The sequence below is a fragment of the Anser anser genome, assembly GCF_964211835.1.
Source record: "Anser anser genome assembly, chromosome: 2".
NCBI lineage: Eukaryota > Metazoa > Chordata > Aves > Anseriformes > Anatidae > Anser > Anser anser.
Window position 1 is genome coordinate 45,229,603 of NC_139721.1, and position 20,182 is coordinate 45,249,784.

Sequence of the window (20,182 nt, forward strand, 5' to 3'; positions counted from 1 at the left end):
TTTCCAGCCACTCTGCCCAAGCCTGTAGCATTGCGTGCGGTTGTTGTGGCCAAAGTGCAGGACCTGGCACTTAGCCATGTTGAACCTCATCCCATTGGCCTCTGCCCATTGACCCAACCTGTCCAGGTCCCTCTGTAGGGCCTTCCTACCCTCTGGCAGATCGACACTTGCCCCCAACTTGGTGTCATCTGCAAACTTACTGAGGGTGCACTCAATTCCTTCATCCAAATCATCAATAAAGATGTTAAAGAGAATGGGCTCCAACACCGACCCCTGGGGAACACCACTGGTGACTGGCTGCCAGCTAGATTTCACTCCATTCACCACCACCCTCTGGGCCTGGCCGTCCAGCCAATTTTTAACCCAGCAAGGAGTGTACCTGTTCAAGCCATGGGCTGCCAGCTTCTCCAGGAGAATACTGTGGGAAACCATGTTAAAGGCCTTGCTGAAGTCTAGGTAGAATACACCAACAGCCTTTCCCTCATCCACCATCTGGGTCACCTTGTCATAGAAGGAGATGAGGTTGGTCAGGCAGGACTTGCCTTTCATGAACCCATGGGCCTGATCCCCTGGTGGACCCGTATACGTTGTGTGAATGCATTCAAGATGACCTGTTCCATCACCTTTCCTGGCACTGAGGTCAGGCTGACAGGCCTGTAGTTCCCCGGGTCCTCCTTATGACCCTTCTTATAGATACGCGTCACATTAAGAAGTCTCCAGTCATCGAAGACCTCTCCAGATGAATAAGACCAGTGATAGATGATGGAAAGCAGCCCAGCAATCACATCCACCAACTCCCTCAGCAACCTCAGGTGGATCCTATCTGGTCCCATGGACTTGTGACAGTCCAGGTGGAGCAGCAGGTCTCTAAGTGTTTCCACCTGAACTGTGATTGAGAAGCAGCTTGAACAGATATTCTACACAGGCCACTGTAGGTAAGCTTGACTTTCTTTTTAATTGAGATAGAAAAACAGCTGGTGGACTATCCGGAAGACACCAGGGATGGGCTGAAGGTGCTGTGAAGAGAAGATGTAGAACTGAGCTTTAAGCCCTTTTATATGGTTGTCATCGTCAGGATTGTTTAGACTTACAGACATTCTCACCATATATCATCTGTCCTTTGTTGGGGCAAAAATACTCATATAAACAAATACAGGAAGCAGACCTGGTGTGAATAATAGGCAGGCACTGGTGGGTTGAACTTAAAAGGCTATATTTTACCACACCACTCCATCAATGGGTGCAGAATTTTCCAAAATGTTTCTGAAACAAAAAACTTTTTGACATAATCACAAAATATAAAGCCTCTTTCCATTTCTCAGTGCAAACTCCATTGGGCTCTGACCCTTTCAAGCATTTTATTCTAACAGACACACACTCCTATTTCTGTCACCACCTTGAAAGCCATCTGCTTCACTAATGTGTCTTGTTTCATTACTGAATAGAATTTCCCTATCTGACAGCACACTAGCAGCAGTTTTGTTCCTCAGGATATGGTTTACCAGTGAGCTATTATCTATGTCTACTCAAGCTTTTGAGATCTAGTCTAGGTTTTCTCCTCTTATTAAATTACCGTAGCAATGTCAGTTATCAAATTGTCATCCCTGTTAAGTCCTTCCGCTGTGCATAAATCCATTTTCACACTGCACAAGGCAGAATCAAGCAGCTTTTCCAGCAGTTTACTAGTGGTATGTCTGGCCACTACTTCAGCTGCATAAATCATCTTATGTCACACAGATATGAATGGGAGCTTAGATATACATATAGAGAGAGGAGAAAAGGATAGTAAGGATGCCAGCATTCATCGCTTATTATTTTATCTCTCTCCTAGTAATAAGGGGCATAACAAAAGGGATGTTTTCCTTCAGCAAGTTCCAAAGCAGTAACACAGATAGCATAGTTTCCCAGCTAGAAAAGTACCTTTGCTTTAACCATTTTTGAGAACTCCAGTTTGAAATGTCAAAATATTTTTTTACCACACAACCACCTCTTTAAAACCTGTGATCACAATTTGGCTGCTTTCAGTTGGATTTCACCTACAAGTGTTTGTTTTGTATTAGCTAGAGAGGCTCCTAAGCAAATAACAGTTTTGTCAGTTTTGTCTGAGTTTTGTGGTCCCCTTTTACTGCAGCCAGCTTGCCTCACTGCTTTGTGCATGCCAAAAACAAAGAAACAAACAACAAAGCACTTTTTCTTCACTTGTATTTTCTTTTTGCAAATGAGGAATTGCTTTCGGATGTTCCTTTCAGCAGCAAATTGCCCCTCACCTGAGATAAGACAGTGTTAGGAGCCTTCTTGAGAGATCAGACTCTTGTGATACCTTTATCTGATGTATTTACCATGCATTACAGATGCTGAGCTAGAAAATTTATCTACTAAATCCTTGCAGAAGGTCTTTTTTTTTTTTTCCTCATTAATTTACACAAGAGAAGGTGATATCTGAGACATGCTTTTCCTTGAAAAAAAGCTTAATTGGGTAATTACAGCTGACATGTCACTGTTGTAATCCTGGGTAAAGTTATGTGCCTATTCACACAAACAAGTTACTTAAAATGGAGTTTCTCTACAAGCACCAGCTTTTCAGCTATTTAGCAGTTACAGAAACACTTTCCCAGTGCCATGCCCTGTAGTAGTGCTATAAACAAGCTCAGAGGATTGCTTTCAAGTTCAGTGCAGTGAGTTAGTTCCACACCATCCACATCCTCATGCACTGCCATCGCATCCCCGTATCTTAGCAAAAAGTTATCTGCCACATTGGACATCCTGTGCGTCCTCTGAGCATGGAGCAAAGGACCTGCTGGGGCTTGTGGGGTGGAAATAGAACTTGGTACTTACAGCCTCTACTGAAAACAAGAAAATCATTTCCATTTACACATCTACATTTAACTCTGCATAAAGGCTGCAGGCTGTTCATGCATCTGACTCACCAAATTCTCCCTTTTCTTGACAACATTTTCCCTGTATTACGTTGGTGACTTAGTGTGCCAGATCTGGCCAGATCCAAACCGTAACCACGCTCCCCTGCCCCATGCCTGGGGCCTCGGGAGGGAGGCTCAGCTCTGGGCTCCCAGACCCGTGACAGCTCCCCTGCTTTGGCCAGGTCTGAGGACACCGTGCCTCCTGAGATGTAGCAACCAATTTTTCACTTCTGTTCAGGCAATCAAAATCTGAAGCTTATCCTGAACACACAAAATCTGGTGTTTCTTTTCTTCATGTGCCATTGTGTGTGTAAGAGGAAAGAGTGTGGATCAACAGCTGCCTTTAGTCAACACAGTCAATCGGCTTAAGAATGTAATCATCTAGAAAAAGGAAGGGAGGCTAAACTGCTGTCACTTGCTGCTAATAAAAGTTACAGCATTAAGCTGCAGCGGGAGACGAGCTTTTGTTCACTCTGAGTAAGCATTTGGTTCTCTGTGTGCCTTACGCTGGGGCGACACTATACGTTGAGAAGCGTTCTTACAACAGAGCAAACTTGGAGGAGAGATTTATTCAACGTGCTACTTACGCTGCCATTCATTTCCAGTGTCCCTGCCAGTTCAGTGAATATTAGAGCTTGAATAAAGGTTCCCCGTTCCTCTCTACCATCTAATTCTGCATTGTTAGGCACAAGCCACTGGTTTTGTTTCTTGGGTTTGGTTGGTTTTTTTTTTGTTTTCTTTTTCTTTCCTTTCCTTTTTTTTTTTTTTTTTTTAACATCAGCTGGTTAGGTTTGGCACATTAATTACCATTGTGTCATAAATTCAGTATAATGGCTGCACTGCAGGACCAAGCAGACAGGCTGTGAGGCAGCAAGCCCTTACTTAAGCAAAGGAGAGCTTTGATAAATAGTAATACTAGCCAGAAAAATTATTTAAAAAATATTTGCAACAAAGTATGGGCTCCATTACCTGACAGATATCATATTTTAACATGCCCTTCCCTTTCAATATATTATTTCTCTGAATTTATTTTGGGTTATGTATTTGGAGAGAGTTTTGCCAGATTTACCTCTCACATAGCAAGCACTATGAAGGATGCTAGAATAATATTTACACACACAACAGAGGAACATTAATTTGGACTTCTGAATTGCCCAGTCAATGTGCCTAAGGACTGACCTGGAAAATCAGTACCCTTGGAGCCAGTATTTTCCTGATGTTTCAGGTCTTTGTCCTTTCTGAGACTTTCAAGAAGGATACCAGTTTAATGTGTAACCACGATGTCCACTGTAAAGTGCAGGAAGGGAGTCAAATCTCTTTAGCTAGAGACTGAATAGGTACCTCCAAGTTACTCCCTTCTGTAGTGCTGCTAATATTCTGGGATGAAGCAAGAAAACCAGGGCTAGGGTGGCTGACCAAGTGCGCAGCAAAAGAAAAGTTCAATATCCAACTGCAAGACATAAAAAATTGAAGACAACATAAAAAATGAAAAATATTCTAATTAAAACAACAGCTCTGGTTGACCAACTGGCTACCGCTATTCAGATAAACTGTTTCTATAAGGAATCCCACATTTTAATGAGTTTTCTACATACTGTAGAAATGTAGAAACATTCTAAATGTATAATCTAGGTGAATATGATAATAATGTTACAGCTGTCTACATTGTAGAAGCGAAGATTAACCGAAGCACTTGAACTGGGTGAAAAAAAGGCTGTCCTTCCTATAAAGAATGTATTAAAAAGTATGTTAGCTTCTCAGTGAACAGAATAAAACTCCTGGACATTAGTTCACCATTTCAAGTTTATTGTTTGTAGCATCATCAATAATTGAGGAGCTTGGGATGACAGGTTTTTTTAAGATTTAGTTAAACATCTGTTTCTCTGTTCCTCTGAACCAAGTCCTGCACTCTCCATTCTCTACACACAGCACTTGGGACTATTAAAAGCATTTAACAGCAAGCATTTAATGTGAATCAGCATTAAGTGTATCCAAGACGCTGAGATCAGCCCTTGAAAGAAAGCTAAGTGTGGTATTTCAGATAATGTCGGATGGTAATAGCGGGTGAGCACTGACTTTAATTGTAACTCGCTGCAGTTTGCTGCCCTGTGTGGTGAGAAACTATTGTTTGTGCACATCAGAAGCCACAGCATGCCTCAAACACCCAGAGGGTGACTGCAAAAGCAGCAACCAACAGCTTCTCATCTGAGTTATTCCTGATCACTCACTGCTGGCCAGGTTAACACTGCCCACGAAGGGCAGACAATGCACCCCCCCAGTAACACCATGCTAGTGTCCACCCCATGAGGGACATAAAGCAGGGCTGATAGAAGGGGAAACTGTGTGGCAGCTTCCCTTGAGAGGTTTTGGGTTTCCTCACTTGAGAAGGAAGTTGTTAATTTCTTGCTGGGTATGCAAGTTAAGGCAGACAGAGGCGAGGCATTGTTCAGCCCAGAAGTTTAGTACTTAGCCTGAGATCCTGAACTGGAAGTGACAGTCTGAGCCTGCAGAGCCATTCAGGGAAGAAAAGAAGAGCAGTCTCTAAGCCTGACAGTTATGTGCCTCTCTGGTACTGTAATACCAGAAACATGTCATGGGATGATTTAAATAGAAAGTGTTCCATTTAATGGGATTTTGGTCACAGTACTGTGGATCTCTTTAGCAGCATAAAATGTACATTTGAAGCACTGCCCCTTTGCCTTAAACTCCTGGCTCGTTTTTCTTTGCTAGTGCCTTAATGGCAGGCACATTTTTTTCAAAGGGAGAAATGATCTGCAGCACATATAGCACTTGATGGTTTAACATATTGCACTGCCGGCTGCTGAAGGCAAAAAACCAACCACTGCCTCTTCCTTTTATCTGTGTTACATGCTAATTGATGTAACTGCAAGAAAAGATAATTAATTATGGGAATGTACAGTTAATTTCATTGAATGAGAACACTACACTTAAGACAACCAATATGGCACACCTTCAATCTCTGGCTTGCATTTTGCTTCCTCAACCCCCTTGCTTCTTTAATCCCTTTTTACTATTCTGAAGAAGATGAGGCTTCATGTATGAGACCTGAGCTAGGAATAAAAAAGGGGATAAAACAGATGACAGAGTAACCAGAGAAGAGGACAGGGAAGGGAAGGCTGATGAGAGAAGAATTTGATAGGAAAAGAGTGAAGGTGTGTCTCTACATTTCTCATCAGATCATCCTTTGCCATCATACGCCCCAGTTCCGAGTGGGAAATTGAGTGATTCACAGAGGAGCTGCCTAGAACCACCTGAGACATCCGTGTTACTTCCATTCTACAACATGCTTTCTTTTCTGAGGCAGAAAGCAACCCTAAGAATGGATACTGCTTTCAACAATGCTGCAAGAGAAAGAAGGAAGGAAGGAAGGAAGGAAGGAAGGAAGGAAGGAAGCAAGGAAGGAAGCAAGGAAGGAAGCAAGGAAGGAGAAAATTAAATAAATTCACACTACAAGAATACACAATTCTACAGTCAAGAGTATACAATTCGTGATCGGTTCCTACCTACTGTCTCAAGCTCCACAGAGGCCCTCCGACCCTGCAGCCCAGCGGTGTGCTCCTTTCCCACACAGGAATCTGTGACAACATACTCACTTCCCCTCTTTGGGCTGGTCATCATCCTCATAAAGAGAAATAAGCGTTCATAACCCTGCTCTACTCCTTGGTTCCCCTTCAAGATGCTCATTTTACCTGTGGAAAGCAAATTCTTAAATCCACTTCCTTCTCTGCCCCCTTCCTTCTCCCAACCAGTAGCTTTTGAAGTGGGGGCCTATCGATATCGTAATTCTCTCCATCAGCACCACTTACTGGCTACTATACTCTTTTTGAAGACTAAAACCACGCCTAGCTTTCACTCTGAAAACATTACCTGTTGTCTTCTGCTATTTCTGCACATCCATTAACTATTTGCTAATATTCTTGCCATTAACAAATACTACGTGGTCCCTTGATTAAATAGAGAAGCCAGTAGTTACTAAATGTTCAATATTTGCTTACAGTGATAACGTCTGAAATTTTGAAATGCAGGAGGAGAAGCTAAGTGAGATTGGTATGCAAATAAGTAACATAATCCAAATGTGATATGCAAATTACACCATCTTTATAAAAATGATGGAATTGCCCCATAAATGATATTTTACAGAAGTGCACACATTTGGGGTTAAGGGCAGGAGAAGTAATTCCCCAAGAATTACTGGTCTGAGAAGAGGATTTGCATTACTTTTGTTCTTCCTTACTTTCAACATCTTGCTTTTTCTACTTCTCATGCTATATTTGTTTTGCTTTCCCTCCTTTCTCCTAACCCCTCAGCCACATAGGCTGGGCCCCTGCAAATACGTCCCTGCCCAATACATCACTGGGCACAGGCGCAGCACAAAGCACATCTCCAGCCCGTGTCTCACCAGCAGCAGTGAGAGAAGTCACCTGCCTGTCCACATGCAGGAGAAGACATTTAAATTGCAATTCAGCACAGGCCTGCAGGATTCCAGCTGAGCCACGTTTTTGTCCGTTGTCCATAGCTAATCTCATCCTTTTGGTCAGTTTTGTTTTGTTCTCTTTTCTTCTCCAGCCCAGTGTCCTTGAACTTGTCTGTCTGTCCAATATGTTTTAACTTTCCCACCGATTGGTTCAAGGGCTAGGTCTCAACATCCTTGGGAGTCCTGAGCTAATGCTTCCTCCCAACCTTGCAGCCATCCACCCTCCAGCAGAGGAGAAAGGCCATTCTGTAAAGCCAGGGTTATCCTTTGATAGGCATAACAGGCAGAAAAAGAAATAATCCTGTAAACAAGGGATCTTCTCCTCATATGAAGCTCCTTTTTCCTTGGTTTCTTGGTTCAACTGTGATTCTTACCACCACATGCCTGAAAACTCTGTTCTCATCAATGTGCTCCCATATCCCAGCCCTCATACTTTGCTCTGACCTCCACATATCATTGAACTGTATTGCTAAATAACTAGAATATGTATATATACTATTTTAGGCTGAAATAAATTTGGTTTCTCTGTGCTCCTGCTCACTAAACAAGTGATCATGCTTCCAAACTCAGTGCAGGCATATTACCACCACCTTCCACTTTGATGTGCTGATAAGCCTCCCACTCTTTTTGATGTCTGTCTCTGCAAGACATCCAGATGTGATTGTACACCAAAGCATTTCACATGTTTGTGATGAGCTTCCCCACATACCTCCTCATCCCCCCATAGGAGTCCCAGCACCCTGTGGTTGGCTATAGGTCCTCTGGTAAAAGCATTCCTAAAAAAGGGTATTCCTGGGAGCCACACACAGCTGAGCTGCACGTGCTTTGTGTCGGTAACATTTTCCAGCTTGTCTTTGTCATCTGCAGAGCCCCAGCTGGTGACACTTGCCATTTCCAACAGTGATGCTGCTGAGGGTCTTTGTAGGATCAGTTCTGCATCAGTTGAAACCTTTGTACTCACTTCAGTGGGTGCAGTTTTGACCGTCAGAAAAGGCATGACTGCACTTTGAGGTGTATTTAACGATTCAAAGACTTTCCTCTCTGCGCTATGTAGTTCACCCTCCAACAGCTCTCACTTGAGACCTCCTCTGATTGCTTTTCCTATTCTACTTTAATCTTCTTCCTTATCGACCTCTGTTGTTCTTCTCTTTGATACACCATCTACTTCCAAAGTTTCTCTGTCCTGTTACCCATATTATTTTTGTCTTCTATCTCATGCCAGCAACTGCATTTTCTTGGCCTTTACACAGAAATTCACCCGGGGGCTCTTTTTCAGAACACTTCTTTGAACTTTGTTTAAAAAAAATAAAAATAATAATCACAATTCACAGCATTTGCTAACACTTGCAACTCTGTACTTACTAGTGTGACACAGATATTTCTCTCCTTAGGAAGGGCTACCAGCAAGAAACCTTACCCTCCAACTGAGTTATTGACTTTTTATAGGTCAGCTTTTTTGGCCCATTTTAATTTACATACTGCCTGCCTTGACTTTCAGTTGAAATCTTGTACCTTTGGCAAGGGGGAATTTCCCTGCCACAGCAAATGAAAAAGATTATATATCAGAATGGAATCGTTAGCATGACTTTTCTTAATTAAAACTAAGAAGTGATTCAAAAAGTCTTTTTAAATTATTTTAAAGGAAATTAATGTGGTGTTTGATTGTTATTCTTTATCTGTCAAAAGTTGTATTTCATAGGTGAATGACAGGGCAGTATTTCCGAAGTGTAGTAATCTGCAAATTATCCTGTGATAGTCCTGTAAGTGCTACCTTAATCACAAATGGTGCATATTAATGAAGGTCCTAGACAGATGAAAGAGAATGTTAAGGAGTACATGAAGCTTGATGGAATTAATACAGCCGACACTGAGTTGTGCTCAGACTGAGCCAAACAGCTTCAAGCTATGTTTCTGCAAGAGGGGGAGGGGGAAATCCCAAGATGACAGATGCCGTGCAGAGCAAAGCCCTTTCTAAAGAAAGAAATAAATCATTTATGTACAATATTCACTAAAAACTGCAGGGGGCAAGAGACTGCAGGTTTTACTTTCAATAAGGAAGAAAAATGCATATATAATAACTGCTCTTGCAAACATACACTGCATATGGAAAGCAAGTTCAGGAAAGAGTCGTTCCCAGTGACTGTCTCAAACTTCATGAAGCTGACCGCCCATTTATACTTAAGCAGACAGGAAAAATAAACTCTTAAGGCACAATGCACGACAGTGAAGTGAAGAGCCTCCTTGTGGTGTGATTAACGCTGTTATTATTGGTTGCATCACTGCAAGCTGAGGGGCATGCAAGTAGCCAGGCCAGTGCCCAGGCCTCCCACCCACTCCTCCAGCATTGCTGCCGGGCTTACAGCACGAATGACCGAGTGCTGCCGTGCTTCAGCTACTTCTGGCTGGTCAGTGGTCCCTTGAGGGCTGTTGGTGACAGACGCTGTGCAGAGGAGCTCTGGGGGACTACTTCTTCTGATCTTTGGCTGAGTGTCCCTCCTTGGAGATCTTCAAAAGCCACCTGGATGTGGTCCTGGGCACCCTGCTCTGGGTGGCCCTGCCTGAGCAGGGGGTTGGAGCAGATGGCCTCCAGAGGTCCCTTTCAACCTCAATCATTCTGTGATGCTGTGAATCACACAAAGAAGGCACAGCCTGTAACTCTTTTTGGCCCCTTTCATTGAGTTACACTCTAAGAGGACTGCTGCAGCAGAATATCTGGGTGTCTCATAAAGTGAATGTAACACTAGCCATCATACACATTCTCAGAAGTGTGTTAATCATCATAAGATACGCCTGTAAATATTTCAAAGACCTGATTTTTCCTCTAGTAGCACCTGTTCTTTCCAGGGGGGCATTTGTGACTAATAACACTGATTGTACCAATCTCAGTTAAAAGAACAGAGATCATATACGCAAATCAATTATGTGCCCAACCTACAAGCATGCCTGCCATGTACATGGAGGCCAGATAGCCCATCCAAAACCCAGATTCCCAGGGAGAAAAACAACACAGCATGGAAAAATTAGGCAGTGTTTGGCAGGCCTGCACCGTGTTGACTGTCTTATGCCTTTCTCCTGATGTCAGCAAGAGTAGCACCAGTCAGCCCTCCTACGGACTGGGTGCTGTGTGTTTAAGAGGGTGAAGTTTGGAGGGGCTGTTGGTCTTTTTCAAACATCCTGGCCTTGCATCTGCTGGAGTTAAGGAAACGGGGCCATATCTTATCTCTTCGAGCGCTTGCTGCGATAGCTGGTGTGCACATGTTGCTGTCAGCTAAACCCACAAATGGCTTAATGGCAGGTACATAATAGCCCGTTAGTACAGGTTTGCCTGGGATGCTGGCAGGTGTTTACATGAAATTTTGCCCTGCTTGTCACAGCATATAGGACAGCCGGCACCTGGCAACCTCCTACCGAACAACACATCCTTTGATTGCTCTGGAGCGGTAGCAGCAGCTGCCGCCAGCCTTGTTAAATAAACAACAGGTTCTGCACCTGCTTGAGCAAAGCCCTGAGCTGGCTCCCAGCTGGGCGGTGGGTGCACAGGTAACCCTGCCTTCCCTGCCCACCCTGGCCACAGGGATTAGCAGAGGGGTGCCAGCACCACTTTGTCCTTTGGCTGGGAAGATTTGCCCTGTCCCTCTCTCCAGAGCATGCTGCTGAGCCAGGAGACGTAGAAATCTCCCTAATTAGATTTCCGATTTATGGATGGTTCTTGTCACATGCACACAGAAACCCCAGACACAAAGGCACAATGGTAATGAGAAAAAATGACTACGGCACAACATCCAACTGCCTGTCCCTTGTAGAGCACTTTGAAATAGTGCAGAACAGTAATGAGTCATTTCTGAGGAGCCAAAGGCATAGTGTAGGACAGGGCTTTTTGTCCTCCAGAGGCTGAAACTGTGCAAAAGCCAGATTTTTGTTAGGTACAGTCAGCAAAGACAAGGGAACTGTGTGTCCTGGATGTAACAGGTGAGGTTCTACTCTCAAAGCTGGAAACGATTATTTTATCATTCCCCTTCCTATCAGGTTTAATTAAATATTGGTGCCTTATTAGATTCTGCACTAAATACACTTGTCTGGATCCGCAAACTTACCAAAAGCAGGAGGATTACCGGGGTTGGGGTATCGCTTACCTGCTGCCATAATTCTTCCCCCTCTGATTTCTTTCCCTCCCCTGCACACAGTTGAGCAAGACATGCTGGGAGCGACGTGGTGGCTGCTCTTCCAGCCTTCAGCTGGTGGCAGGTGCCTGAAGAGGTTGCACAAAAAATACGAGCAAGTAAAAAGGAATAAATGCAAAGGTGCTTGTTATTCACGTGTAAGACAAAAGCCAGAGTAAGAACAAAATAATTACAGCAACAAGAGTGGAATTCAAGGTGAATGCTAGGAAAAAAAACAAATAAAACAAGCAAACAAATGAAAAAAACAGGTGATAAAAGATCAAGAAGGTCCATTTAAAAGACGTATGATACTTAGTTTGAGGCGGCACTCCGAGAGCAGAAAGCCATGCTAATTGGGCTCCGTTCTTTTGATCCACAGAGCAAACTTCCTCCATTTAGATGTTTTCTTGAGAATTAAAAGGCAGAAAAAACTTAGAGGCAGCTTTATGCCAGTTTTAACACACAAACACAGAAAGGACCATCTGTTGGGTCTTTCAGCTACAAGAGAGATGAAAGGGAAAAGGTGAAACAGGAGCACTGCATCTATTTTGTAGTCATGTATCCACCCAGACATATGGATATATTAACTGTGCTTTGGCAGCATTAAATTCCTGACAGAGACAAGTTGTTTGTTACTAATCGTCCACAGAAGCAAGCTGGCAGAGCAAATCCCCTTCACACAGTCATATGGAGCTTCAGGTCTAAGAAACCGGTAGCGCTTATCAAGAGACTATTATTTGCATTTAACTATTTTCCAATAAATTGCTATCAGCCCAGTTTGCAAACACAGCTGACAAATACAGTAAATGCTGTTGAAGCACAACACAGAAATGCCTGAATGCTAGCAGTGGCCGCAGCCTTTTCTCATGCTCTGCCTCTCAAACATCATGGTGCCACAACCACTGCAGTAGTAAACTCCATGTTTTTAATAGAACCCCTACAGATATGAGTGACAAAAAGCGATTTCATTGAGCAGAAGTGCAGGCTTCAGCTTAACTAGTTCCGAGGGAGTGTAACATTTGGCTGTTTGTGTGATCACGTTGCCTTCTAGTGGCTGGCCCCAGCACCCTCATACCAGGAAGGTTTCAGGATGCTCTTCCGTCCCTGAAACACAAACGCATCCAGGGTGCGGAATATGTTCTTCATTCCTCCTAGTAAAGAAACAACTCTCTGACAAGTCTCATGCTCCGTGTTGCTTAGGAGGCAAGAAAGTGCCATCACCAGTAATTTTTGTAATGACACACATTACTGCTTATTTTGAGTGTCTTCTAGGAAAAATGTTTTGCATCTGTTTTTAGCTCTCCACAACCAGTAACAAAGCAATGAGTTTATCATCTCATGGTGCTGACAGGCCTGCCTCTCCATCTGCATGAGCAGAGAGAAAGAAAGAAAAGACAAATCAAGAGTGAAGAAATTTCTTTCAAAATACTGATCATGCAACACCATGCAGTGAAACGAAGTAGGACTGGAACTGCAGGAGAGCTCGGGGAAGAGGCCAGCTGCCAGGGTAAACTCCTTTTTAGCACGTGGGGTGACAATGGGCATCGAATCTATCAGCAGATGAAGGAAAGCAGAAAGCAGGAGAGAAGGAGAGACGATGCAGCCAGGTGGGGCAGTCGGCCCAGCCAGATCTGCAGGAGGAAGAGTTCCCTGGGAAGGCAATTAACTGAAAGTGCTCTGCAGGGGTGCATCCTAAAACGCTTATCTGCAAATGCAAGGAAAGTCATTACAAAAAGAGGAATTAGACATAACTGCAAGAAAACACTGACTAAGCTACATCACTGAAAGAGGAAGGCACATGAAAATGGCCAAAGATATGGACTATTTAAAGAAACACAGATACAGAAGACATTTTTTTCCTCCTTTGATGTATAAAACTAAGGCTGGGGTGGGGGGGCAGGAACAGAGGTTGGACACAAAGAACAGAGGGAAAGGAAACAGAGTTGCAGCTGAAAATTTGAAGCAGAAGCAAAATCTTTAGAGGAACAAAGACTGGATCATCAGCTCAGAGGGTAAAAGAAAATGTGGCAGTAAGTGAAATGTAGGAAGCCTGTTACTAGAGTGCTGAAGAAAATGAAAACAAAATGGCAAGAAATTTGAAGGAAAGACCTACAGCTATGCAGACTACAAGGAGCAAGTGTTCAGTGACAGACTGCTTGGGCCTGGAGAGGAATGCAGCAACTGATGCGGTGGACAACTTAAAAAAATTCATCCCCCCTCCTCCCCCGCTTCAACCAGTTTATTATCTCAGGAGAAACAAGGTCGGTTCCTCAGTGTTGAGGACTGCTGATTAACATAGCTAAGGAAAAAAATGTTCAAGTCAAAATGGGTTGTTATCAACCAAATGGGATGTTGTAGGCATATACAGAAAAGCATTATATAAGAGGCTAGATTAGACTCTTGTAGTTCTCCCTCTTGGCTTCAAAATCTATGAATATACTTGTAACACATGGCTGTGTCATTCCCACCTGTTCTCCAAAACTCAGCACATGCACACATTGCATACATAATGGTGGAAAAAAGGAACATATACGTGAGCAGCAACTGCTTTCAGTGCAATCTGCATGAGATAAACATGACAGAGATGAGTTAAGCACACAAATACACCACACAAAATCTGAGACTGTTTCATCTATTCACAGCTCCAAGTGCCGACTCTTGGGGAACTGCCAGTTCAAAGACAGTATATATATATACATATATCCTCATCTTCCCTGAACATCCAAGCAGCAGAACTGGTGGATATACATTTTTGCCCTTTTCAAAAAGTAGTTATAGAACTACTGATCTGAATCTCATGCAAAGTATGAGAGAATTGATTGGTATACATCTAGCAACCCTTAACCTCTTTTTTTTGTAACCCAATTATTAAAAACAAGAGGTTCCTCATAGCTGTGAATTTATATATAGTAAGACTGCGTAGCTTATGATCTCTTTCTCAAAGCGATTATTACCCAAGTTATGGACCTTGTAGAATATTCCTTTCTGTCAGTCCAGTGAAGGAACAGATGCATACAAAACTCAATTTAACCTGCTAAATGCCAGATTTTTACACAAAAGGCCATAAGCCACCTTTTATCTGTTTTTACATTCTTGGGCAAAGTCACACTGCATAAGTGCAGAATTGCTTGAAATGCACAAATATAGTATTTTGGAATTGTCACCAGCACATTCAAGTCACCAAAAGAAAGGAAAAAAGAAGAAGTGTTAAAAATATTGCTAGCAACTTCATTTTGGTTTTGATGTTTTGAGAAAGACGTGGCTCAAAGCTTAGTACTGTTTTCTAATGAAATGTCTGGTAAAGTATTGGAAAAAGAAATCACCCCAGACTATTGTAACCACTGTGGGTCTTCTGATGAGATGATCCTGCAGGTAATAGGGAACATGGACATCAAGCCTGTAGGGAGCATTTTGCTGAAGCAGCCAACACCTTTCAAGTGCAGTGACTTCACAGAATCACAGAATCACAGAATCATCTAGGCTGGAAGAAACCTCCAAGATCATCTAGTCCAACCTCTGACCTAACACTAACAAGTCCTTCACTAAACCATATCACTAAGCTCTACATCTAAACGTCTTTTAAAGACCTTCAGGGATGGTGACTCAATCATTTCCCTGGACAGCCCATTCCAATGCCTAACAACCCTTTCAGTAAAGAAGTTTTTGCTAATATCCCACCTAAACCTCCCCTGGTGCAACTTTAGCCCATTCCCCCTTGTCCTGTCAGCAGGCATGTGGGAAAATAGACCAACCCCCACCTCGCTACAGCCTCCTTTAATGTACCTATAGAGAGCGATAAGGTCACCCCTGAGCCTCCTCTTTCCAGACTGAACAATCCCAGCTCCCTCAGCCGCTCCTTGTAAGACTTGTTCTCCAGACCCCTCACCAGCTTCGTCGACCTTCTCTGGACTCTCTCGAGCACCTCCATGTCCTTCTTGTAGCGAGGGGGGACTTGAGAAGAAACTATTTTAACATACAGATAAAAAGAGTTAAGCTGTGCTAAACAAGCAAATATGTTTGGTATAGAGTAACTAATCACTACAACAGTGGCTAACTAACTAAAATACCACCTCACTCTAAAACCAATAAACTTATCCCTAAACTTGAGAAAATTATTCAACTTCCAAACAGCAATTCCTTATTCTTCAGGAAAGATCAAAACCTCCTCCTGCACTATTTTGATAAGCCTGATAAGGCAAACATATTTATATTTAATAATTCTACAATACAATCTTTCGAGAAACTCACAGGGTAGGACAAATTAACTGTATTCATGAGACAGCTTGAAAGTAGAAAAGAAAGCAGAGTTCAGATTTTAAATATAAAAACTCTAGGATTCATTTAGATGAAGTTGTGTCAAGGGAGAATTCAAAATGTCTTTGGTATTCTTCAGGTTCATCATAGCACATTGTATAAAAATCAAAATGCTTTTTCCTTAATCTTCCAAAAAAGATTAATAACCAAGTTAGGCAACGTGGAACAATATTAGCATTTGTGTCTATGAATTCAGATATTCACACCACCATTCTGAATTTCTAACTTAATTTATTTAAAGGAAGACAAGAATAAATGCTGGTTATTTTACATCAGCACCCCCAGCTATGTTACACAGGCGCAGGGTTTCCTCACCTTGTGAATGGAGGAAAAAGCTTTTTGCTCCCAAGTAGGTAGCTCCGTTTTCTAGCATATACAGAGGTACAGCCACTATGCAGCTTAGTGTGTATATAACACTTCATTATTATACTTTGCATACTGGCACGAAAACAAAAATCGGTCTCCTGGTATCCTGCCCCTGGAACCACATTAGCCTGTCTATTTGCAAGCAATGGGAAGTTCATCACAAGAACATAAACTGCCATCTTAGATTCAGAAAAACCATAGCCTGAGGATGACGGATTTTGTACGAGGTTCCCTAATCAAGCAGCCTTTCTGGGAGGACTCCTGTTGTGAACAGGGGGAGCCAACTCATCCATTTGCTTGATTTTAACTTAATCACTCACTCTGAATTTGATGTGTTAAAAGAACATCATGGGTTTGTTGTTGTTGTTGTTTTTTAAACAAACAAACAAACAAAAAACAACATGAGGAAATCATTGGTTATGTCTACATGGCTTTTTATGTTCTGTCATTACCTTATTCTGCCTGTATTTGGAATTGGCTAGAAGCAAGCAAGCTCAGAATGAAAGCTAGACATGCTTGCAAATGCTGGTTTGCAAATGGTGGGCCCAAGCTAACAGGCATTGCTGAGAAGCAGATTTTTTTGTTGCTTTGGGTTGGCAAGACATTGACACGGCTATGTAGCTTCCAGTAAAATGGCATCAGTGAAGAAAGCTCATGTCTGCTCGGGGCATGTGCAGACATTTTCACAGACTGGGGGAAAAAGAGAAGGAAAACAGAGGGCTTTACTCGTTGCAAACAACAGACTTGGTGCCTGCACTGCAATCACCCGTCAGCAGTCTGTCTGCCACTAGTAAGAAAGCACCAACTAATGCTGGTACGCCATGCCTCGGCGAGCACGGCGCCCTGTGACAGCTTTCAGAGTCACAGCTCCATCCCTGCTAAGCTCCCAGGCAGTCCAGCAGTGCCCCACGTCTTCTTCAGAGGCCATGTTTACAAAGCTAACAATTGGCTTATGATTAGTCTTAATTTTCTCCTATTAGCCACACATTTGGTCTCTTCTTTTACAAATACTATAATTAAGGTGAAGTAAATGCTTAGTAATCCTGATTTAGAATAATGACATATTATCCATTCCTAATTGCTGTCCAATCCTAATTATTTCCTTGGAGCATATACCTGTTCACACCAAGTTTTAAAGGCAAGAACTGGAGCAACCGCTTGGGACCTCAGACCACTGAGGACAGGAAAACATCCACTGGAGTCAGAGGAGGTGGCAGTGCAAGACAGCTGCAGTACAGCCAGAACAGACACTCCACCATGCCTTTGCTTCTGCCTTGAAATAAATCCCATAAGTGTAACACCAGCTCTGCATCCAATGTACGAAAAAAAAAAAAAAGAAAAAGAAAAAGAAGAAAATGCCACTTTGGAGTGTGAGACACCGCATGTCAGAAGTGTAACGTTAAGCATATGTTCATGTTTTCCTGTTAAGACAGAGTATTTCACATTTCATTTTTTTATATATACTTTAGATTACAGATGACTCTATTGTACCAAAATATTGGCAGCTGCCTTCCAGCATGGAAGACTGCCTTCCACATTCAGTGAACTCTCCATGCTTCTGACTGTAAAACATTTGAGCAGCCTCCTGGATATTGATGTTCATTACCTGTACGGTTTGCGTAACAGACATGCAAACAGCCCAATCAATAATATCAGTTCATATTGACTAGCTATTCCTACCCTGAAATAGGAATGTCAAGCTTCAACTGATTCACGTTCGTACACTGTGTAAACATAATTTAAAATTAACATGTACAAGATAGAGCACATACAATTATTACCTTGCGGAGTAACCCAGGGGACGTATTGTAGCACAAAGGCGCTGTACTAGACAGAACTAGTCAATAAAGCGTAAGGTATAATTTGCCACCTAAATATCCCATAAACTTCAGCTGCTGCCACAGAGGCTCAGCAATGGTCTGCTCTTGCACTAGCACCAGCAGCTCCCTGTGAGCTGCAGGAAGGGCAGGAGGACAGGGCACAAAACACGGCCAGCCAAGGCGGGGCAGCCCGGGAGGAGAAACTAGTGCTGCAGCTACCAACAATAGCTACATGACCATTATAATGCCAGTACGAATGGTAAAAATAAATAAATAAATAAATCCTCAGATCGAAGAACTAAGAATTAAGAACTAAGAGTAGCGGCTCTCCAGTTCCATGAACAGGTTTCGCTGACACTGCACTGGTGATGGGAAGGACCATGTTTTTATCCATCAGCACCCTGATGCTGCAAGATCTCTGTGCCCTACATTTTTATCTATTGAGGGCTCATCAGCTAGTATTTTCAAGGAAGAAAAAAAAAAAAAAGAAGCTCAATGATGAGAAAAAAAAAAAAATACCATAGAGCAGCTGCAGCTGTAATTGGCTGAAGGGCTAACAAATGACCTAATATTCTTCTAGCTAGGATTTATCCAGCTGCTGCTCACTGTTCTGATTAAATAGGACTAATCCGTCACATGAAAATTGCTTCGCTGAGTCAAGAAATAAACTTACCTGTTTCTTAATTTTTCTTTAATTTTATTATTAGAAGATAAAGCTCCACTTCTCCTAATCTAATGTTTGTCCTAAATTATTCATGGATAATTTTGTAAATTAACACATAAACCTACTCCCATAGAGCTCTCTTATGAAGCTGCTGTATCTGATCTTTATTTAAAGCTGGGAATTAAAACAAATCTCAAGACAAACCACCAAAAATCCCAGACTTCTCTATCAGTGAATATATTTCATAAAAGCTACCGAGTTTTTTTTCTAGTATTTGACCTCTGAAATAGGAAGCTACTGCAGTTATAATTAGCATTTGATTGATCACAGTACATACATATCAGTTGTTCCACTTCTGATAAATGCTTTGCATTCCAAAATAAATATGTCCAATTAAATTGTAATCGGTATGAGTTTTTTTTGAAGTGATTTAGTTCTCCTCATCAAAAGCAGTATAAAAATAACATTAAAACTGATTGAACTTTTGGTAGGAATGTTTTCTTCTAGGCACAGCCTATATACTGGTGCTGCTGTCCCAGATAGGAAGAAACAGGTGGTCCTTCACAGGCAAAGAATTTATAAACATTTCTAGAGGACAAATATGTTAAATCCTAATTATTTTTTTTATGTAGCTGCAAATCCCATCCCTTGCTCCTTCCACCTCCCAGTCTGAAACATTTCCAAAGGTTCACTGGTCTGCACAGGGCACCTCATTTCAGTCCTTTCTCCTGATCAACTTCTAACTCCTGTCCTTAAATTCTGGCTGGCAGACAACCACTCTTTTCCCCTAAACATTCCAGTGTGAACATGCCAGCCACACACTAATGTCTTCTGGTCTTCTTCTACCACAGTAATGGAACATTTTCCATATCATCTTCATCATTGCATCAGCTTTCCTCATACTGAGGAGAGTAATGATTTAAAGCCCTGACTGTGTTGCTATCAGAAGAACTACAACATTTACTATCAGATAATACACTACAGGATGTTATACATCTTTGGCTAATGTCACTGTGCTTCAGTCAGCATTATAGGTCTACAGCTAATACACATCCTTTATAAGTACAGGAACTTCCACTTAGAGAAGATACTTGTTATGAATCCACTTAATGAGAAGAATTTTCTTTTTTCCAATGACATTTGTAAAAGCTCATTTTCAACACTGGAAATCTTTTTGTATTGAAATGTATTGAAATACATGACAAATCTTCCCTATAAAGTCATTCAATAGCTTAACATGCATACAAACAAGCAAAAAATATTCACCGTGGCAGCATTTCCTTTTCCCAGTTACTCAGATGATCTCCATCAATATCATGTTTCACTTGCGCTCCATATGGCTGAGGTTATGTTTCAGTATCTTGCTCCCAATCAGTTAGCTTCAGTTCTGGGACAGCTTCACCACTGAAATCAGGAAAGAAAATGAAAACACTGAAAGGTTCTTC

The 20,182-nt window shown here is 42.1% G+C and overlaps 1 long non-coding RNA gene across 1 annotated transcript; it reads right to left on the reverse strand.

Moving 5' to 3' along the window:
* Nucleotides 1-8,446: 8,446 nt before the first annotated feature.
* On the reverse strand, nt 8,447-19,577 carry LOC310893934. The gene is made up of 3 exons (XR_014579417.1): nt 18,035-19,577; nt 11,547-11,662; nt 8,447-10,035 (listed from the first exon to the last, which is right to left on the reverse strand). It is a non-coding gene; the product is annotated as an uncharacterized lncRNA (long non-coding RNA).
* Between the last annotated feature and the right edge of the window lie 605 nt (nt 19,578-20,182).